The sequence below is a fragment of the Lactuca sativa genome, chromosome 1 (genome assembly GCF_002870075.4).
Source record: "Lactuca sativa cultivar Salinas chromosome 1, Lsat_Salinas_v11, whole genome shotgun sequence".
Classification (NCBI taxonomy): domain Eukaryota; kingdom Viridiplantae; phylum Streptophyta; class Magnoliopsida; order Asterales; family Asteraceae; genus Lactuca; species Lactuca sativa.
This window is the reverse complement of record NC_056623.2, coordinates 225,409,880-225,431,929: the sequence shown is the minus strand read 5'-3', so window position 1 is coordinate 225,431,929 and position 22,050 is coordinate 225,409,880.

Here is a 22,050-nt window from a genome sequence, read left to right as displayed (position 1 = left end):
TTCTTGATTAGTTCCTGAGACTTTCAAGACCTTTAAGACTCCCACTGTCCTCTTGACCTATAAGACTCCCTTGTCAAACATCCAAGAGATAGTGAAGATTCTAATCAAGACAAACACTTCACATAATTGGCCTTAGTTGGTCTTTGTTTTATCCAAAACATCACAACTTACCAATTTCAAATGTACAAGAGTAGAAAGCTTTTACTCTTACATTTGACAAGTGTTTTGAACCTTCTTTAAGACATATCACTCAAGTTACAATCTTGGAGTATGACTCTAAGACTTGTATTGGAACGAAGTATGACTCATCTTCTTGATTTAACCATTTCAACAATTCAAGATCCCTCTTCTTAGTCATAAGAATGCACAAAGACTTCCTTAGAGAACTAATTGTGCTATGGTTTCTTAATCATTAAGATGATCACAAAACTGATACTAAAGTACTCTCCCATCTTTTCAGATTTGAGAAACTTTTATCCTTCTGCCTTATTTGATTCTTCTTATTCGCTCTGCCATACATTGGAACCTTTTCCAATGTCTCAGAGTTACACTTAAGCTTGTAAGTATAATCATATTTACTGAGCTTTAGTAAACTATGATGAATAGTTTTATCAATCTTTTGTGGTGGACTTAATCAGTGCACAAAAATGTGTACTCGATCCCTTAGTCCTTTACTTGACTCACACATCCATGTGAACAAGTAATTAGTCTTAATTTTCCAATACTTGAAAGTTCTCATTCATCATGCTATACAACTTGCATGATTCCAAGTTCCGGTCCAATTGAAACTTGGGTGAGGAGAATCTTTCCTTATTTGGTAAATCTAGACATTACCACAAATGAAAGAATCAATTTCATATTTCCACTCTTGCTCTTAATGGAATCATATAAGCAACAAGTTTTCCTCAAATGCCATTGTAAGGATATTTTAAAATAAATAAAATCAAAAATTTTCTTTTATTTTAAAACTTTGCGGAAAAACTTATCCTTACAACCCATATGAAAACTTGTTGTTATCTATTCCTAAGCAAAAATATCATAACTCCTAAGAAGTAGCTCAAGAATCCGATTTTCAAGCTATGCGATAGAAATCCATCTACGCGATCAGATTCAGCATATTCTTTCTTTAAGTTTCTTCACTTTCCTTTGATTCTTAAACATCACCATGTGACCCAGTCACATCCTGTATCAAGAATCTCAGAATAGAAACTTAACAGAGTTAGATAGTGGTCTTTACCTGAAGTAGAGTCAAACTTATTGACTTTAACATCCTTAGGTAAATTTTGGCAGCTTCGCAACCAATGCCCCTTTCTTTGGCAATACAAACATATGGACCCTTTGATAATGGTACACGAGACTATCACAGACTTAGCTTTTCTCTTTACCATTTGGTCAACCGAGTTGACTATGGCCGATCCCTTTCCATTGGGAAGAGAATGCTTTACTGGATATCCAATGTCATCATTGTCAATGTCCATAAAGTTTTAGGAAGTTGATCTTAGCAAATAGATAAGATCATTAAGGGTCTTGTCATAGTCTGTTTCATAGGTGTCCCAAAGGAACTCACTATGTGACTTAGAAAGTGATTGAACCACCAACTTTCTCAAGACTTTGACACCCAACTCTCCTGGCTTGTCAATATGTGACTACATCTCCAAGATGTGTTCACACCTAGACCTTGCCTTGCCAATAGGGCTTGAGTGACCTTAAACTTTTCAAAAACTTGTGGGTTGGGGAGAATAATTGGAGGAGGTGAAAGAAGTATGATTTCCAAAGGACATCATCTTCATTTAGGAAACCTTGTTTCACTAGATTTGGGAAGATCATAGGTATCTATTACAGACATCTTTTGGGAGATATTCAAGATAGTTGATTTAAAGTCCTTAATATGACACCCAATATGAAATATTAAGGCTAGGACCCAACAAACTATTTTATAACTTAGAAGAGGTATGCCGTAATCCAAGCTATAAAATATTTGAAGGTAGGTGAATGACGATTCACCAATTTCCACCAAGATAAACGAAATGAATTATTAGGTTTTAATTGGTTTTGAAACTCCTAGATCTTTGAGATTCATTGAACTTTTCAAAGGCATGTTTCAATCTCGAGTGTGCCCTTCAGGTTTTGTGACTGGGATGCCGAGGATCACAAAACAAGGTGTGAAGTAACCATGCAAATCACTTGGTACCCTTAATAAATTACCCCTCAATCGATGTGCCGGTTAACCACACACGCTCCATCGATACTATGATAAACATTAAGTCACCCTTTACCTACCTTGTTAAGTCCAAGTTAGTGTGCCGGTTAACCACACACGCTCCACTAACGACTTAGACAAAGTGTAAAGTGTAATTTCATGGGTTAGCACCTTATTCACATTTTTCCTAAGTAACTAAGATTGGGTATTATTAAGAGTTTAGTTACTTAGTATTATCATTAATACTTTTAATGAAGGGAGAATTCTAGTCTTGTCAAACCCGTTCGGCTAACGACCCTCCACCAGTCAAGCAAGCGGTGGGTGAGAGTGGACACCCATTAAGTTGCCATTTTATAGGCAACAACCTTATACCCACCTTATAGACCGGCTTCGTGAATGAGGCGTACTAGCGGTAAGACTGACTTTACTCTTATACATATATATATATATATATATATATATATATATATATATATATATATTATTAACTTATAATATTATAAAGTATAAGGGTTGAATTTTAACTTTTAAAATTCTAAGGGCTAACTTGGAATTAAAGTATTCATAAGTGAAAACTTTACAAATTCCAAAACTTGAGGGCAAGTTTTAATCCAAAAACCCTTCAAGTTCCATAACTTTAGGACAAGTTATGGAAGACTTTAAACTAATAAAAGAACTAACTTTTTCTTTATTTTATAACTTATGGATTTAATTATGGTTACATATTTTTCTTTAATGAAGTGACTCTTGAACTTCCATAACTTGAGGACAAGTTATGGAGTCATAAAAAAAATTATTCAATGACACAAGACTCTTCATTTTGTAACCATTGCCAACTATTATCAGTTTTATGAGTCTTTAATGTGACTCTTCATGTAACTTGAGGACAAGTTACACAAACACATTTTATACTCAACTCTTAGATTAAAATGGATTGAAAACAACTATTTCAATTAACTTTTCTATTAATCTAAGCAACTCATAAGTACAAGATAATTCAAATCAAACTTTTTCATGTAATTAGTCTAAACCTTAAACTAATACAAAACATGAATCTATTGACAATTATCTTTGAAAATGGATTAGCATGAACATTACCACATCAAAAACAAGTTTATAAGTTCAAAAACAACTTAGGGTAATGTTCCTAGTCCATTTCTAGCCAAAAAAGTCGAGTTTATGCTGTCTGGGGGTCCAACTCGTCGAGTGCATGAACCAACTCGGCGAGTTGGATCGAATTCATCACTTTTTAGGCATGGACTCGCCGAGTCTCCTGATGGACTCGCCAAGTCTGATGACCAGACAGCAAGAAATTCGATTTTTTAAGAAGTTTTGCAAGTATAACAAGAAAAAAACCAGTCTCTGATACCACTGTTGGGTTTTGAGCATTCTAACACTCCTAAGTGTACATGCAACCCTAAATACCTTGGATCTATGTTTTCTCTATTATACATGCAAATAAGAACTTCCAAGGTATTATCCTAATCTAGCATACAAAACAATGAGTGTAACAAGATAGAATACATACCTGTTTGATGTAGAAAGTCTTCATGAAGCTTGAGTGTCTAGCCCCAATAGTGTGGAAGCCTCAAATGGAATCACAATCACCAAAACACTTAGAATAACTTGAGAGAATTCTACAACTCATGAAATCGGCTAGCCCTTTCTTACTTCACACTCTCTAGTGGCCGATTTGGTCAAGAATAAGATGCTTATATAGTTAGGGTTACACCATGTAAACCCTAATTGACATGGCCTTTCATTTCCATGATCCATGGGTACAAATACACCATGGAGAATCCATGGACCATCCTATGGGTTTTAGCCCAACTTGATTATCCATGGAGCATTAGCCCACTATACAAGTATGGATGATTTACACAAGCAACCCATATATTTAATTAGTCTTCTTTTGATCACTTAATTCATCCTAGATTAATTCTTGATCAATACTAATTAAATAATCTTATTATTCTTATTATTAATATAGTAGAACTTATAATATATTAATAACCATAAGTGTCTTATTTCTCTCATTATAGTCTATCCAAGTGTATGATGGTATGCAACCCAAATGGACCATGCCGGGTCAGGTCAAGTCTTACCAATTATAGTTATGGACTTAGACATTAATCCAACAGTTTCATGAGATCTACTATATACACGAAAATAGGCATGGATTCATACCTCAAACAGCAACTTTTGATGAAGTGATAGCAGATCTGAGCTCCTCAAACAGCCTAGCTTAAATCCCATCCTTCTTTCTTGCAAGAATGCATTAAAACGAAGTAAATAGCTCCTACCCTCACTCTCTATGCATATGGGTCGTTAGGGTTTCTCAAGTGGGTGTGTGGCCGCAAATAAAGGCCATAAGGTCCTTTAAACAGGGCACTGGCCCAAAGATATAGGGTTTCTGTCCATAGCACAGACTGTCGAGTCGACCCTTCAAATCATTGAGTCTATTCATTAATCCGAGTCATCAGTCGCAATCCCACTCGACGAGTTTAGGCGTCAACTCGCCGAGTCCCTTTTCTCATCTCAAACAAATATTTAAATTATGATACCTGGAATTCCGGATGTTATAATTCTCCCCCACTAGAATCAGACTTCGCCCTCGAAGTCTTACTTTGCAAACAACTCTGGATGTTACTCCCGCATCTCCGTCTCTGGTTCCCAAGTCAGCTCGGACCCCCTCTGATGCTGCCACTGGACCTAAACTAGAGGCACCTCCTTGTTCCTCAGAACCTTGATCTTCCGATCCATGATTGCGACCGGCCTCTCAATGTAATTCAGGCTCGCATCCACCTGAATATCCCCTAGTGGCACTATTTCCGTCTCATCGACTATACACTTCCTCAACTGGGATACGTGGAAGGTATCATGAATCTGGCCCAACTCCGCTGGTAGCTCTAAATGGTATGCTACCTTACCCACTCTTGCGGTCACCCTGAATGGACCAATGTATCAGGGCCCCAGTTTGCCCCTCTTCCTGAATCGGATCACTCCTTTCCAAGGAGATACCTTCAGGAGTATGAAAGCTCCTACCTGGAACTCGAGCTCGGATCGCTGCCCATCCGCATAACTCTTCTGGCGGCTCTGGGCTGTCAGTAACCTCTGCCTGGCCTGATGTATCTGCTCAGTCGTCTTAAGCACTATCTCATTGCTACCCATCACTCGCTGCCCTACCTCTCCCTAACAGATGGGAGTTCGACACCTCCTCCCATATAAAAGCTCAAATGTAGGAATCCCATTGCTCGAATGGTGGTTGTTGTTATAAGAAAACTCGGCCAAAGGTAGATAGGTGTCCTAACTTTCACCGAAGTGCATAACACATGCTCGAAGCATGTCCTCGAGTGTCTGAATCGTCCGCTCACTTTGACCATCCGTCTGAGGGTGGTAAGAAGTACTGAAGTGTAATCTCGTACCCAAATCCTCATGAAACTTCTTCCAGAACCTGGAAGTGAAAGGTACATCTCTGTCTGACACAATCGAGGTCGGAACTCCATGCTGCAACACAACCTCCCTCACATATATCTCTGCCAACCTCTCTACAGAAGAGCTCTCACTGATAGCCATGAAGTGGGTGCTCTTCTTCAACCAATCCACAATCACCCAAATTGCATCAACACCCCTCACGGTCCTCGACAATTTGGTGAGGAAATCCATAGAAATATGTTCGTACTTCCATTGGGGAACCTCTAGCGGCTACAACTTGCCATGCGGACGTTGGTGCTCAACCTTAACCCGGCGACACGTAAAGCACCTCTCTACAACCCACGCGACATCCCTCTTCATACAGGGCTACCAATAATCTCTCTTCAGGTCCAAATACATCTTAGTGGCCCCGGGGTGGATCGAGAATCTCGATCTGTGCGCCTCATCCATCAATATGCTACGTGTCCGGCCCATAAACGGAACCTAAATCCGACCGTGAAAGGCCATAAGCCCTCGGCTATCAGTAACAAACTCGGATACCTACCCAATCACCCGCTCTCTATTGCGTTTCTCCGGTCTCATAGCCTCTGCCTGGGCCTCTCGGATGGTATCCAATACCGTAGTCATCACTAGGGATGAGATTTAGAACCGAAAAACCAGACTGAAACCGGAATCGGACCGGAACCGGAATCGTTAGAACCGGAATATATAGAACCGGTTCCGGTTTCAGGTTTAAAAATTGGCTTTATCCGGGTTCTGGGTAATCCGGGTTTAGGTCCATTGGATCCGGGTAAATCGGGTCTAAAAACTGAAACCGGTGTTTGGAACCGGAACCACTTTTAGGACCGGAATCGGTTTTTGTGAAACATTTAAAAGATGTATATCTCATTCGTTTCAACTCCGATTGACATGCGGTTTTCTCCAGCATGTAGTTTAGATTTTGTACATGACTTTAGATTATAAATTTGCCATTTTTAGTTTTATATTCGATGACTTACAGTCCCCCAAAGTCGAGATATGAAAGCTGAAAGTTTTTAGTTTTTCAGTTTTTTGTATTCAGTGAAAGTTTTAAAACAAGCATATCTAATTCGTTTGAAGTCGGATTGACATGTGGTTTTTTCCAACTTGTAGTTTACAGTTTGTACATGAGTTTAGACTATAGTTTTGTCATTTTTGGTTTAACATTCAATGATTTACAATTCTCTAAAGTCGGGATATCAAAACTGGAAATTTTCAATTTTTTAGCTATTTGTTTTTGTACTTTGTATTATGTGAAAATGTTAACACAAGCATATCTCATTCATTTAAAGTCGGATTGATATGAGGTTTTTTCCAGAGTGTATTTTAGAGTTTGTACATAATTTTAGACTATAATTTTGTTAATTTTGGTTTCACATTCAATGAGTTACAATCCCACAAAGTCAGGTTATCAATATAAAAATTTTCAAAGCTCAACCCACTAAGTAGTAAGTAATTACCAAAACATTTCGGGTTTTCCAGGTTTTCCGGTTCTAAACCCACTTTATCTGGTTCCAACCTACCCACTTTGATGTTTCCGGGTTTTTCGGTTCTAGACCCACTTTACCCGGAACTGAACCGGAACCGGTTCCTATATACCGGTTTGGTTTTCGGTTCTACAAAATCCCGTTAACCGGTTCCGGGTTTTCCAGGTCCGAGTCCATCCGGTCTGGGTTTGGACCCATGTTCATCCCTAGTCGTCACCGTCATCCTTATGCATATATCTCGAATCGGGGCATTCTCTGCCCTGCAGCTCAGAGTATCGGCTACCACGTTAGCCTTGCCAGGGTGGTACAGGATCTCACAGTCATAATCCTTTACCACATCTAACCATCTCCTATGGAACATGTTTAGGTTGGGCTGATCCATCAGATACTTCAAACTCTTGTGGTCCGTGTATATGGTACACCGAACCCCATACAAATAATGGCGTCATATCTTGAGGGCGAACACCACTGCCCCCAACTCCAAATAGTAGGTGGGATATCTCGTCTCATGAGGCTTCAGCTACCTTGATGTGTATGCTATCACGTGCCCTCTCTGCATAAGCACTACACCCAACCCCGATATACACGCATCACAGTACACCACAAAATTCTTCATTCCCTCCGGAAGGGCTAACACCGATCGATCCAACATCGCCCTGCATACTCGGTACATGAGATCCATGAACGCTGCGGGTGCATTGGTGAGCCCAAAAGGCATCACCACGAACTCGTAATGCCCATAACGAGTCCTGAACGCCGTCTTCTGGATATCCTAATCCCCCCCCCCAATCTGGTGTTATCCAGACCTCAAGTCAATCTTGGAGAACCAAGAAGCCCTTTGGAATTAATCGAACAGATCGTCGATCCTCGGTAGTGGATAACGTTTTTTAACCGTCAACTTGTTCAACTCCCAGTAATCAATACACATCCGGTGTGAACCATCCTTTTTCTCGACAAAAAGGATGGGCGCTCCCCACGGCGAGCTACTCGGTCGCATGAACCCCCTCCCCAGCAACTCCTGAAGCTGACAGGATAACTCCTGCATCTCTGGTGGCACAAGGCGATAAGGTGCCTTGGCGATAGGCGCCGCCCCTGGAACCAAATCGATGTGAAACTCCACCTGCCTCTCGGGAGTCACACCCGGCAACTCCTTGGGGAAAACATCTGGAAACTCTCGTACTATCTGAAGAAAAAGTTCAGATCTGCAGGAAATAAGTTCAGATCAGATCTTTCATTCAAACATAGATCTCAAAGTATACAGATTAGATCTGAAGAAAAAGTTTAGATCTGAGATGAGAAAGTGTAGATCTGAAGGAAAAAGTTTCAGATCTGAAAGAAAGAAATATAGATCTTCTCGTCCAGCAAACGTCTCAGTATATATACACATAGCACATAATTTATATAAAATACTTCATATCTATGTGTAAGATGAAAGTGACTATACACTCACCTGATACAGAGTGATTTGGACAGCACCTCGCTTCTAAAAATAACCTTTTGACAAAACTGGGAAGTTTGCTTGAAAACCGTGCCCCGCGCGGGCAGAGTTTCAAACCGAAAAACTCTTTTTCTCAGAGACTCCGGGAGCCTCGAGGCCAGGGCCGGTCCAAAGGTTTTTCATGCCCAGGGCGGAAAAATCTTGGCAATGCCCCAATTTTTACTATACAATGATACAACTACATCAAAGTCATACAACACATAAATTTGTAAAACAATATTGCTCCATAACCTTTTTATTCAAAACACATTTATACAAACTAACAAATACAAACTACAACTCTATACATTATTTGAATAAACAATATCATATATGTTACCAAAATTGACACCAGGGGTACTCAATTTCTCTTTCAAACACTTTTAAATCCTAAAAGCTACGTGAGATTCAATTTTTCTCTTAAATACTTTTAATCCTAATTGGATCCGAAAAATTTAGTCTTTAATAAATAACAACAATAATAAATAACAAGAGAAACAATCAACCACTAGCCAAATTAATGAAACAACAATGAACAAGTAATAGTTTTTCCATTAACATGATAATAACATATACAGCCAAAAAAATCATAAAATCTGAAAATCATACTGTCAAAACAACAATACAACCATAATGCTAAAAAGCAATTACATATTAAAGATTAATTTCTTTGATACTAACAAAATAATCCCAAAAAAACTTATAGACGAATAATGGTAAAAAACAACTCCAGCATCAATGAAATTATCAAAAAAGGTTGAGAAGATGTAAATTATCGGAACTTAATCAAAATAAAATTAACAGAAAAGATAGAAAAATCATATATCTGGTCGGTGACCACTGACCGGTGAAAAAGATTTAAATAAATTCAACTTTGAGGACAATGTAGAATTAGAATATTAGGTAAATATAATAAGACCACTATACGTTCTAAGACTTCAATATTATGGGCAAATTCATCATTCCAACCAAAAGCCAAAAAAATCCCAAAATGCAGAGCAGTGCTTAAATACTTCCAGTAACACACCCACACAACTATTATAATGAAGCAACACATGCAGCAACACTTGAATAATCCAATCGCAAGAAATCAAAACAAAACTAGAAAACCTTCACTAGTTCTCGAATCAATAAACTTCCTTAGTTCTCGAATCAGAAAGACAGAAAAGCTTCACTAGTTCTTGAACAAATAAAGCTTAGTGCTCACTACTCAGTTTCTCAAATCGATTTGGATTTTAATATAAATTGCAGTTTAATCAGTAGGGTAAAGCTGTAAACGAATTAAGGGAAAAAGAGAATCGAAATTTTGAAAAAACAAAAGAGAATTACCGATGTTGATAAATTGCTCTAGTCTCCTCGTATTTTGCATTCTCCTCGAATTAGGCGTGGCTAGTGACTGGCGTGCGAGTTGTGTTTCCTAAGAAATTAAGGCGTCGCCTGATTTTTCTTTGCCGCTCAAAATGCCCTTTCTCAATCGACCTCAAAATCTCGAATCAGACTTAATTTGTGTATGGATCATAATTTTGGGCCAAAATTAACTCGTATAACTATGACAATATGAAAAATATATAATGCCCCATACCAGATTGCTGCCCTGGGCAGTGGCCCAGCTCGCCCTGCCCTTGGGCCGGCCTTGCTCGAGGCTTCCTTCGGGTGCTAGGGGTTTACCTAGGCTTTAGGAGGGTTTAGAAACCTTAGAGCGAGAAAGTAGTGAGAGAATGAATAAAGAAATGAGTGAGAAATCCAGAACATTTTGCATGGTATTTATAGGCCTGGACTTCGGACCGTACACTGGGAGTACAACTCAACTACGTTGGACGTAGTTCGGATAAGGTGCAAGGTGGCGGTCTCCAGGTGGTGCGACGTGAAGCTTGCTGGGCCGAGGAGTGTGAGGCATACTTTGGGCGTACCAAGCTCGAACGCCAGGCTTAGTTTGCGAGGCGACGTGTCGCAATCCGAAGCGAGCCTCTGATCAGCGATGGACGGCCCAGATCGAGCCATGTCATCACTATTCGCACCAGCTTCGCAATTTCTAGTTCCAACTTCAAAAAATTCGTATCTTCCTCATACGAGCTCCGTTTTCAACGTTCTTTATATCCACGCGTAGGCAGGAATGTACTCTACAACTTTCGTTTAGACTCTGTTGGCTAATTTTGAATCTATTTTAAAAGTTATATTATTAACAGACCGGGACAGGATTGGTCCGTTAAAATCTCATAACTTCTTCATCCGACGTCCGCTTTTGTCTGTCTTTTTATCGTTATGCTACTATTAACGAGATATTCGATTCTCGTTTAGGTTGTGTCGGCTAAATACCGCTCGATCTAATATTCAAACTCCGGGTTGTACACTGTTAAGCCGAAACTTCGAAAAATCATAACTTATTCATACGAAGTCAGATTTGGGAGTTTTTTTCATGGACGCTCTCAGTTTAACGTATTCTACGATTTTCGTTTAGGTCGCGAAGGCTAAAACTTTCTCTATCATAAATTCACTATTTACGCTTCTCGGTGTCATGCCGCTTCCGTCGCGAAACTTTGACGGGTCATAAGTTCCTCGTTGTAACTCAGATTTCGGCGTTCTTTATATCCCCGGAATCCTAGTTTCGACCACTACAACTTTATGTAAAGATATCGGGTTTATCTCACACTTTAATTTTGACTCTTATTTTTATCCTTTATTTATTATAAATTTATAAATAAATAATAAGCATATACATTCACATAATTCACATAATACTCAAATATTTTATCTTTTATTACTTCAAAAAGAGTTACAATAGTTGACCTAGACTATTACATCATCTAATAATGCTTAGCCCAGAAACGCGGGCATTACAATTCTCTCCCCCTTAGGAGGATTCTGTCCCGGAATCATGCATCAGCAAACAGATGCGGGTAGTGACTCATCATATCACTTTCTGTTTCCCAAGTGAGATTCGGCCCATTCGAATGTTTCCATCGGACTAGCACTAAGTCGACCATCTTGCGTCATAACTTCTTAATCTTACGGCCAACAATTGCCTCGGGCTCTTCGATTAACCTCTTATTCTCATCCATCCTTAACTCTGAGATTGGAATTATGTCGGGAACTTATCTCGTGAACTTCCTCAAATAACACACATGGAATGTGTTATGGATATCATCCAGCTCTTTGGGCAATTCCAGCTTATAAGCTTGGTTCCCAATCTTCTGAAGAACTTTGAACGGTCCAATAAACCTTGGACTCAACTTTCCTCATTTCCCAAATCTTATAAGTCCCTTCCACGGTGAGACTTTAAGCAAAACTGAATCCCCAACTTCGAATGTCACTGGTCGCCTCTTCTTATCAGCATAGCTCTTCTGACGATCCTGAGCTGCTAACATCCTTTCCCTAATCACCTTTAACTTCTCAGCAGTCTGATGGATTATCTCGGGGCCCATAAACAGCTTTTCTCCGGCTTCAAGCCAACAAGACGGCGTACGACACTTCTGTCCATACAAGGCTTGATAAGGTTCCATCTTAATACTCGAATGGTAACTATTGTTGTGGGAAAACTCTACCAGAGGTAAGTGTTCATCCCAGTTACCTTGGAACTCTAGGGTACATGCTCTTAGCATATCCTCCAATTTTTGAATAGTTCTTTCGCTCTGACCCTCGGTTTGCGGATGATAAGTTGTACTTAAACACAATTTCGTACCCAATTCCTCTTGTAGACTCTTCCAAAACCTTGACGTGAAACGACAATCACGATCTGATACAATCGTTAAAGGAACACCGTGAAGTCTTACCACCTCCTTCACATAAGTATTTGCGAGCTTATCCATCAACCATCCTTCATTGGCTGCTATGAAGTGTGCGCTCATAGTGAACCGATCAACGACTACCCAAATCATGTCGTGACCATCCTTCGTTCTGCGCAGTTTAGTGACAAAATCCATAGTAATGTATTCCCATTTACCCATGGGAACAGGTAAAGGTTCTAAACTCCCATATGGTTTCTGATGTTGTGCCTTAACTCTCGCACAGGTTACACACTCTACCACATACTTCGCGACATCGAGCTTCATCGTCGGCCACCAGTAATAGGTTTTTAGATCCCTATACATTTTCGTGCTGCCGGGATGAATCGACTACATGGTCTTGTGCGCTTCTTCCATTATAAGATCTCTTATTCCTCCCGTCTTAGGTACCCAAATTCGATCTTGGAATACCTTCAGTCCTTGAGGGTTTGTACCGAACACCAATGTTTTTCCCAAACATTCTTCTTTTCGGTCATTCTTCTCTGAAGCTTCTTCTTGAGCTTTCTTGATACTTTCCACAATAGTCGAGACAACTTCTATTCTCAACGCTCTTGGTCTTTTTCTTTCAAGGCTCATTTTTTGGCTCAAAGCATCAGCTATGACATTTTCTTTACCAGGGTGGTAAAGTATCTCGCAATCGTAATCCTTAAGCAATTCTAGCTAGCGTCGTTGCCTCATATTCAACTCTTTTTGATCAAAGAGATACTGAAGACTCTTGTGATCAGTGAAAATCTTGCACTTTGTGCCATAAAGATAATGCCTCTATATCTTTAGTGCAAATACTACCGCCGCCAACTCCAGATCATGAGTGGGGTAGTTCTTTTCGTGTTCTTTCAATTGCCTCGATGCATATGCTATCACCTTATCCCTTTGGATCAGAACGCAACCTAACCCAATTCCAGATGCATCGCTATAAACTGCGAAGTCTTCAACTCCATCGGGCAGAGAAATAATCAGTGCTTCACATAATTTCTTCTTTAGCTTCTCGAATTCTTCTTCGTGTTTCTCACTCCAAGTATAAGTGGCTCCTTTATGGGTCAAAGTTGTCAATGGAGCAGCTATCGAAGAAAACCCTTGGATAAACCTTCGGTAATATCCAGCTAATCCTAGAAAGCTTCGGATCTCCGTAGGACTCTTTGGTCGCTCCCACTTCGTCACAGCTTCAATCTTCGCTGGTTTAACCATGATCCCTTCTTGGTTAACCACATGACCCAAGAATTGGACTTCTCGAATCCAAAAATAACATTTGGAGAACTTTGCATACAGCTTCTCCCTCTTAAAAACTTCTAGCACCTCTCGAAGATGCTTGTCATGCTCCTGTTCGCTTTTAGAGTAAACCAGAATGTCATCTATGAATACTATGACAGATTTATCGAGGAATGGTTTTTAAACCTTGTTCATCAAATCCATGAATGCTGCCGGAGCATTGGTCAGTCCAAACGACATAACCAAGAACTCGTAGTGTCCATATCTCATTCTGAACGCAGTTTTCTCAATATCCTGCTCTCTTACCTTCAGATGATGATATCCTGACCTAAGATCGATCTTTGAGAAATAGCTCGAACCTTGAAGTTGATCGAATAAGTCATCAATCCTCGGCAATGGGTACTTGTTCTTCACTGTTGCCTGGTTCAGCTCTCGGTAGTCGATACACATTCTCATGCTTCCGTCTTTCTTCTTCACGAATAGCACCGGAGTTCCCCAGGGTGATGAACTAGGTCGAAAGAAACCGTTGTCCAATAACTCCTGAAATTGTGTCATAAGCTCCTTCATCTCCGGTGGTGCTAATCGGTATGGTCCTTTTGCTATTGGTGTTGTTCCTGGTAACAAGTCTATTCGAAACTCCACTTGTCTATCAGGGGGCAATCCAGGAAGATATTCAAGAAAGACTTCTGGATAGTCACACACCACTGGTATATTTTGCATTCCTTCTTCTCTTTCTTAGCATCGATCAAAAATGCCAAGTATGATGTGCATCCTTTGGACAAACATTTTCTGACTTTCATTAGGGAAATGATTCCAGAATTCACTCTACGTTTGTCCTCGTAGACCACAAATGTCTCTTTCCCAGGCGGGTTCACTCTTACTATCTTCTTCTTGCACAGTATCTTGGCATCATTGGTGCTAAGCCAATCCATTCCCAGTACGATATCGAAATCATTTAGCTTAATAGGTAACAAATCCTCGTGGAATTCGTTTCCGTTCAAGTCGATGACGATATTCCTAATGCAATTGCTAACATGTATGAATTTGCCACTGCAACTTCTACAACTAGGACATCATCAAGTTTTTCTATAGGCAATGCTAGTCTTTCACCAAATTTATGTTATATAACGGAGTAGTTGGCTCCGGAATCAAATAGTATATTGGCAGGCAATCCATTTACAAGAAAGGTACCTGAAGCGACGTTCGCTGCTTCCTTCACAGCTTCCAGGGTCATCTGGAAAGCTATGGCTTTTGGCTTCGGTGGGACATTGGGCCTTGCCGCCTCCTTCTTCTTCGAGCAATCCTTTGCGATGTCCCCTTCCTCATTACATCCATAGCACAACTTCTTTTTGGATGTGCACTCGTTGGCATAATTCCCTTTCCTTCCACATTTGTAGCAAGTCACCTCCTCGCTACATTTCCCCGAGTGTTTCTTCTTACACTTCTCACACCACTTTGCTTCGTTTCCTCCTCCACCATATTTCTTTGAACCAGACTTGTTCTTTTTGTTAGATTTTGACGACCCCTTAAACTTCCTCTTTTCGCCAACCTCAACCTTGTTGGCGGCTCTCCCATTGATCATTTCCTCAACAGACTTGGCAGCCCAGATAGCTTCCTCTAGAGTAGGTGCCTGGCGGACTGGCACAACGTACTCCCATGGAAGTACCTTTGCATACTTGTCAACTTTCGTCAGCTCGTCTAGAACGATGCACAAAGCAAACTCCATTTTGTCTATGAAGGAATTGATGTATTCATCAATGGACATGTTTCCCTTTTTCAATGTCAGGAACTGGTTCTCTAGCTCAAGCATATTTTGGGTTGAGCTGAAGTGTACCAAAAATTCTGCCCAAGTCAACTGCAGTGGCTCATTGGGGCTTAGGGTCTTCCCCAGAGTGTTCCACCAGCGAACAGCACCACCTCTGAACTGACGCACTGTAAATGTGGTATGTAGCTTGCCCTTGCAACCACATGTTATGAAAGCGAATTCCATCTCCGATATCCAGTCCATGACTCCAATTGTGAAGTCCTTATACTTGCATTTGTTCCTCTTGTCTCCTTCATCATGGTTGTTCCTCCTAATCACTGGGGGTTCCACCTGACTGACAGTGCGGCTGTTATTCCCTTCTCCAGGCTCTCCGTTACTTCGCTCTGGTTGTTCAACGGGCATTGAAGGTTCACTTCTGTTATTCAGCAACATTTGTCTCATTTCTTCCCTTTGTTCAGCCATTATTTCCCGAATCATGGCTTGTACTCCGTCCATAGTGACTGGCTCAGGTGCAACTTCGACTATCGACACCTGCTCAATCACTTCGGGACGAGGCCGTTGATTCCTGTTTTCATTTGCGTTTCCAGCTCCACTTCAAGTCTTTTCCATTTCGATCTATACACCAAATTAGGTGAATTTAGATCTTTATTCACGATAAACGTTTAATTTCCCCTTGTCACTCTGAAACGTTACATGCTAGTTCTAATATCGTATTCGTACGCTTAGAATCCTAAACACATAGGTTTCCGGATCCGGTCGGCAACAGACCATAGATCCGAAAAAATAATGGCATACAGGGCAAACATAAATCATTTAGCACATAAAAGCATTTTAGGCACCTTTCTTAAAATAAACTAGTGCTCGTGTCTAAAATATGGAAGACACTCATCTCACGATCATCGCTTAGCATTCTAAGTTTAAGTCTAGAAATCCTACAAATTTCTAGTTCGCTTAAACTAATGCTCTGATACCAACTGTGACATCCCCGTTTTTACGGCCAGAAAAGACCGATTTCGTTTATGTTTTTTAATAAAAATCAGAGTAACTTCTTAAGAAAAGTATTGCGGAATTTGTTCCCAAAACAAAATATGATATAAATTTTATCAAAGCATTTCTTAAAGAAATGTATTTTCATTGCATTACAAAAACTCGGGATGTCAATCATCGATACAGACCATAAGCATAAACTAAAGAGAAACAAACATCTTAGGCCACAAAACACTATCTGGCCTCAAATCCGTAATCTCTCATCAAATCATCCAACTATGCTTTTGCCACTACCTGTAATACAAGAAACTGAGTGGGTCAGGCTGGGGAGCCTATTGAGAATATAGGGTTTTCAACCCACAATAATAAGTTCATTATTTATTTTCATCAAATCACTAACCCGATTACCCGTTCCCGTTATCCTCACTTTACGTCCCTAAAGCATCTATTATAAGGGTCCTATCCTAAGGAATTTCATCGGGATAGGCACTACTGCTAAGGGGATTCCTCAGCCATATGTGTCCGTAAGGCAACCATGGAGGGGGATGGAGTACATCTTCAAAAAAACACCTACAGGTTGCGAGCCTGCTAGCGTTCCACTGGACTGCCTATAAAAGTTTGTGGTCGTCATCTATACTCCGCTAGATGACTGGATCATCTTAAACATCGTAAACATCGAGGCCTCTCATCTTTTTAACACACATCATCTATTTCATCTACCCATTGTTCTACCCAACATATTTGTAGATATAAAATACATACACAATCCAGATCTGAGAAAAAAACAATGTTTACATCTTTCATCCAACATAACTTTCAATGCATAAAATATTTATACAGTCTAGATTTGAAAAATAATGTTTACATCTTTCATCCAACATAAATTTCAAAGCATAAAATACATATACGGTCTAGATCTGAAGAAAAAGTTCAGATCTACAGGAAAGAAGTTCAGATCTTTCATTCAACATAGATCTCAAAGTATACATATTAGATCTGAAGAAAAAGTTTAGATCTGAGATGAGAAAGTGTAGATCTGAAGGAAAAATTTTCAGGATCTGAAAGAAAGAAGTATAGATCTTCTCGTCCAACAAACATCTCAAGTAAACATATGACATATGTATACACGTAGCACATAATTTATATAAAATACTTCATATCTATGTGTAAGATGAAAGTGATTATACACTTACCTGATACGAAGTGATTTGGACAGCACCTCGCTTTTAAAAATAACCTTCTTTGACGAAACAGGGAAGTTTGCTTGAGAACCGGGCCCCGTGCGGGCAGAGTTTCAAACCAAAAAACTCTTTTTCTCGGAGACTCCGGGAGCCTCGGGGCTTCCTTCGGTTGCTAGGGGGTTTACCTAGGCTTTAGGAGGGTTTAGAAACCTTAGAAAGAGAAAGTAGTGAGAGAAAGAATGAAGAAATGAGTGAGAAATCTGGAACATTTACAACTCAACTACGATGGGCGTAGTTCGGATAAGGTACGAGGTGGCGGTCTCCGGGTGGTACGACGTGGAGCTTGCTGGGCCGAGGAGTGTGAGGCGTACGTTGGGTGTACCAAGCTCGGATGTTGAGCGTAGTTTGCGAGGCGACGTGTCGCAATCCGAAGCGAGCCTCTGATCAGCGATGGACGGCCCAGATCGAGCCACGTCATCACTATTCGCACCAGCTTCGCTGTAACATCCCCCTCTAGCACGTATCACAATATTGTCCGCTTTGGGCCACTCGGCACGAGGACTTCCCAGGGGGTCACCCATCCTGGTACTACTCCCGCCCGAGCATGCTTAACTGCAGAGTTCTTATGGGATCTGCGGCCCTCACGGCTTTTTAAAACGCGTTGTGATAGGAAAGGTGGATCTGTGGCCCTGGCTCTGATACCATTTGTAACATCCCCCTCTGGCACGTATCATAATATTGTCCGCTTTGGGCCACTCGGCACGAGGACTTCCCAGGGGGTCACCCATCCTGGTACTACTCCCGCCCGAGCACGCTTAACTGTAGAGTTCTTATGGGATCTGCTGCCCTCACGGCTTTAAAACGTGTTGTGATAAGGAAGGTTTCCACACCCCTTATAAGGAATGCTTAGTTCTCCTTCCCAGTCGATGTGGGATCAGATCTAACCCACTTTGATCCCAAATCGGCTGGGAAGGAGAACTAAGCATTCCTTATAAGGGGTGTGGAAACCTTCCCTATCACAACGCGTTTTAAATCCGTGAGGGCAGCAGATCCCATAAGAACTCTGCAGTTAAGCGTGCTCAGGCGGGAGTAGTACCAGGATGGGTGACCCCCTGGGAAGTCCTCGTGTCGAGTGGCCCAAAGCGGACAATATTGTGATACGTGCCAGAGGGGGATGTTAAAAATGGTATCAGAGCCAGGGCACGGGTCGATGTGTTCGACGGGGACGTCGAACCCTATAATGGGGGGTGAAAGTGGGTTAGATCTGATCCCACATCGGCTGGGAAGGAGAACTAAGCATTCCTTATAAGGGGTGTGGAAACCTTCCCTATCACAACGCGTTTTAAAGCCGTGAGGGCAGCAGATCCCATAAGAACTCTGCAGTTAAGCGTGCTCGGACGGGAGTAGTACCAGGATGGGTGACCCCTTGGGAAGTCCTCGTGCCGAGTGGCCCAAAGCGGACAATATTGTGATACGTGCCAGAGGGGGATGTTACATTCGCAATTTCTAGTTCCAACTTCAAAAATTCGTATCTTCCTCATGTGAGCTCCGTTTTGACGTTCTTTATATCCATGCGTAGGCGGTAAGGTACTCTATAACTTTCGTTTAAACTCCGTTGGCTAATTTTGACTCTATTTTAAAAGTTATATTATTAACAGGCTTGGACAAGATTGGTTCGTTAAAATCTCATAACTTCTTCATCTGACGTCTGTTTTCGTCTGTCTTTTTATTGTTACGCTACTATTAACGAGATCTTCGATTCTCGTTTAGGTTGTGTCGGCTAAATACCGTTTGATCTAATATTCGAACTCTGGGTTGTTTTTGTTAAGCCGAAACTTCGAAAAATCATAACTTCTACATACGAAGTCAGATTTGGGCATTCTCTTTATGGACGATCTTGGTTTAACGTATTCTACGACTTTCGTTTAGGTCGCTAAGGCTAAAACTTGCTCTATCGTAAATTCACTATTTACGCTTCTCGGTGTCGTGTCGGTTCAGTCGTGAAACTTCGACGAGTCATAACATCCTCGTTATAACTCGGATTTCGGCGTTCTTTATATCCCTGGAATCCTAGTTTCGACCACTACAACTTTATGTAAAGATATCGGATTTATCTCACACTTTAATTTTGATGCTTATTTTTATCCTTTATTTATTATAAATTTATAAATCAATAATAAGCATATAAATTCACATAATTCACATAATACTCAAATATTTCATCTTTTATTACTTCAAAAAGAGTTACAATAGTTGACCTAGACTATTAAATCATCTAATAATGCTTAGCCCAGAAATGCGGGCATTACAGGTTCTACATGGGGTGTAACCTCTGTACGCAATCTGTAGCTCTACGCTGGGCGTAGATTACTTACACAGGGAATAAGTCAACTGAGTGGTGACTGTTGGCTTTTTAACCGGTTTGACTTTTGGTCAACCGTGTTGGGACTTAGTATAGCAAAGGAAAAATAGTCTTTTGCTTAAAGGAGGTTTAATTGTCAGTCTAGACCTTTCGTGGGCCCATCATTTCCTTAATTGTTAATTAGGGTTTTATTGTGGATATGTTTAGCAGGAAGAGGCTTGATATCGTCGGCTTAAGTAGTGGTTTATCTTGTCTTCAGGGTTGAGGTGAGTCTTTTCACTATACTTTTGGGTCGAAGGCACTAATGTCGTCCCATTAGATTGTGTTATATAGGATGTTAGTTCTCTTTATGACTCTTGCATGTGTATGTGGGGTTGGACCCTTTTTATTTGTATATTTGGGCTAGGCCCATTTATATGTTGGGCGTGGCCTGTTATGTATTTTGGGCGGGGTCTGTTATGTATGTTAGGCGGGACCTGATTGTATGGTGGGCGGTGCCTGAGATTATGTATGGTTATATGGTACTTTGGGGAACTCCTTAAGCTTTATGCTTACGGTTTGTGGTTCAACATTTTTTAGGTGCTTCCAGTTTTAAAGGGAATGACCCGGCTTAACTGCACTGCATCCCCTGATGGTTTTTTCCATATTGGTTACTTTTGAGATACTCTGATTTTTGAAAATACATTTTTACTTTGTTTGGTTTTGGAACAATTGTTTGCATAATGCATGAAAATATTAAATTATGTATTAATGAGTTATTATGTTTATTAAACTGTGAATATTGGATTTTAAACTATGCAGATTTATGATACACGATATAATTTTTTTAAAGAGATCTACAATTTAGAAAAAAAATTGAATTTTTCAAGTCATTTTTTGTTTTTTAGGAGTAAATTAAATGAATGGTCCCTATGGTTTGGGGCAATTTGCGTGATTGGTCCCTAAATTATTTTCTTTTAATTCGGAAGGTCCTTACAGTTTGTTTTGTTATGCGTTTGGTCCCTATTTTACCTAAAATACTATTATTTAAATAGCAAAAATGGTGGGGTAGGTAAGGTTAAGTGAGAGGGGTGGGGTTGAGGTGTGTTTATTTCAATAAGTTAAAAAATCAAGGTAAAAATATTCTTTTTAGGTAAGACAGGGACCCAACACGTAACAAAACCAAACAGTAAGGACCTTCCGAGTTACAAAAATAAGTTAGGGACCAAGCATGCAATTTATCCCAAACCATAGGAACCATTCATGTAATTTACTTTTTTTTTAATAAAATTTTATATATTTTGACTGGAAAAATAAAAAATATTACTAAAAAGATTGAAGCTACAATTTTTGTTCTGTTAAACTGTAAATACGATCAGAAAAATATTACTAAATTTAATATTGGTCAGACGATAGTCCAACGGCAATTTAACCAACGGCGTAGCCAAATTAGTACAAGGGTAGGCCTTAGCCCACCCAAATAAATTTAAGGTTATATATATATATACTATCAAAGACTAGAGGAAGTGAATTGCTATATCGCTTACCTATTAAAAATTTCAAATTATACACAAATAGAATACCTTTTGCTGCATATATTGTTATATTTTGTCATCATTTGAAGTATTTTATTACCGTTCATATTTTGTAAATTATTTGGCCAACCCTAAAATAAAATTATAGCTACGCCACTGAATTTGATGACAAATGTTGAATTTTATATTGAAATGGTTTTTCGTTTTTTTAATTTCGTTATCTGATCCGTCGATTAGATTTTTGACTCATCACCGACAACCTATAAAATTTAAATAGCAAGGAACACCCTTATTTAAAAAATTAAGAAAAGAACTCATAATTTTTTATAAATCATTGGACTAATGTAATTTAGTCTAATTAAAATATTATATTTCTTTCAACAAAATAAAGATAAAATCAAACTCTAAGCAAATGCGTGACGATTCTCATTGATTAAATCATACGCAATTTTGACCACTAACATCATAATATTTCCACAAGGGAGGATTTACGTACATTCACGTCTTTAACTAAAATTGGGTGCTCTTTGAAAAAAGAAAACTAAACCTATGGGGTGATTTTGTAATTTTTTTTTTTATCATTTAATTAGCCCATAAATTTGGCTATTTATACCAAGCCGTATGAAACACACAGAC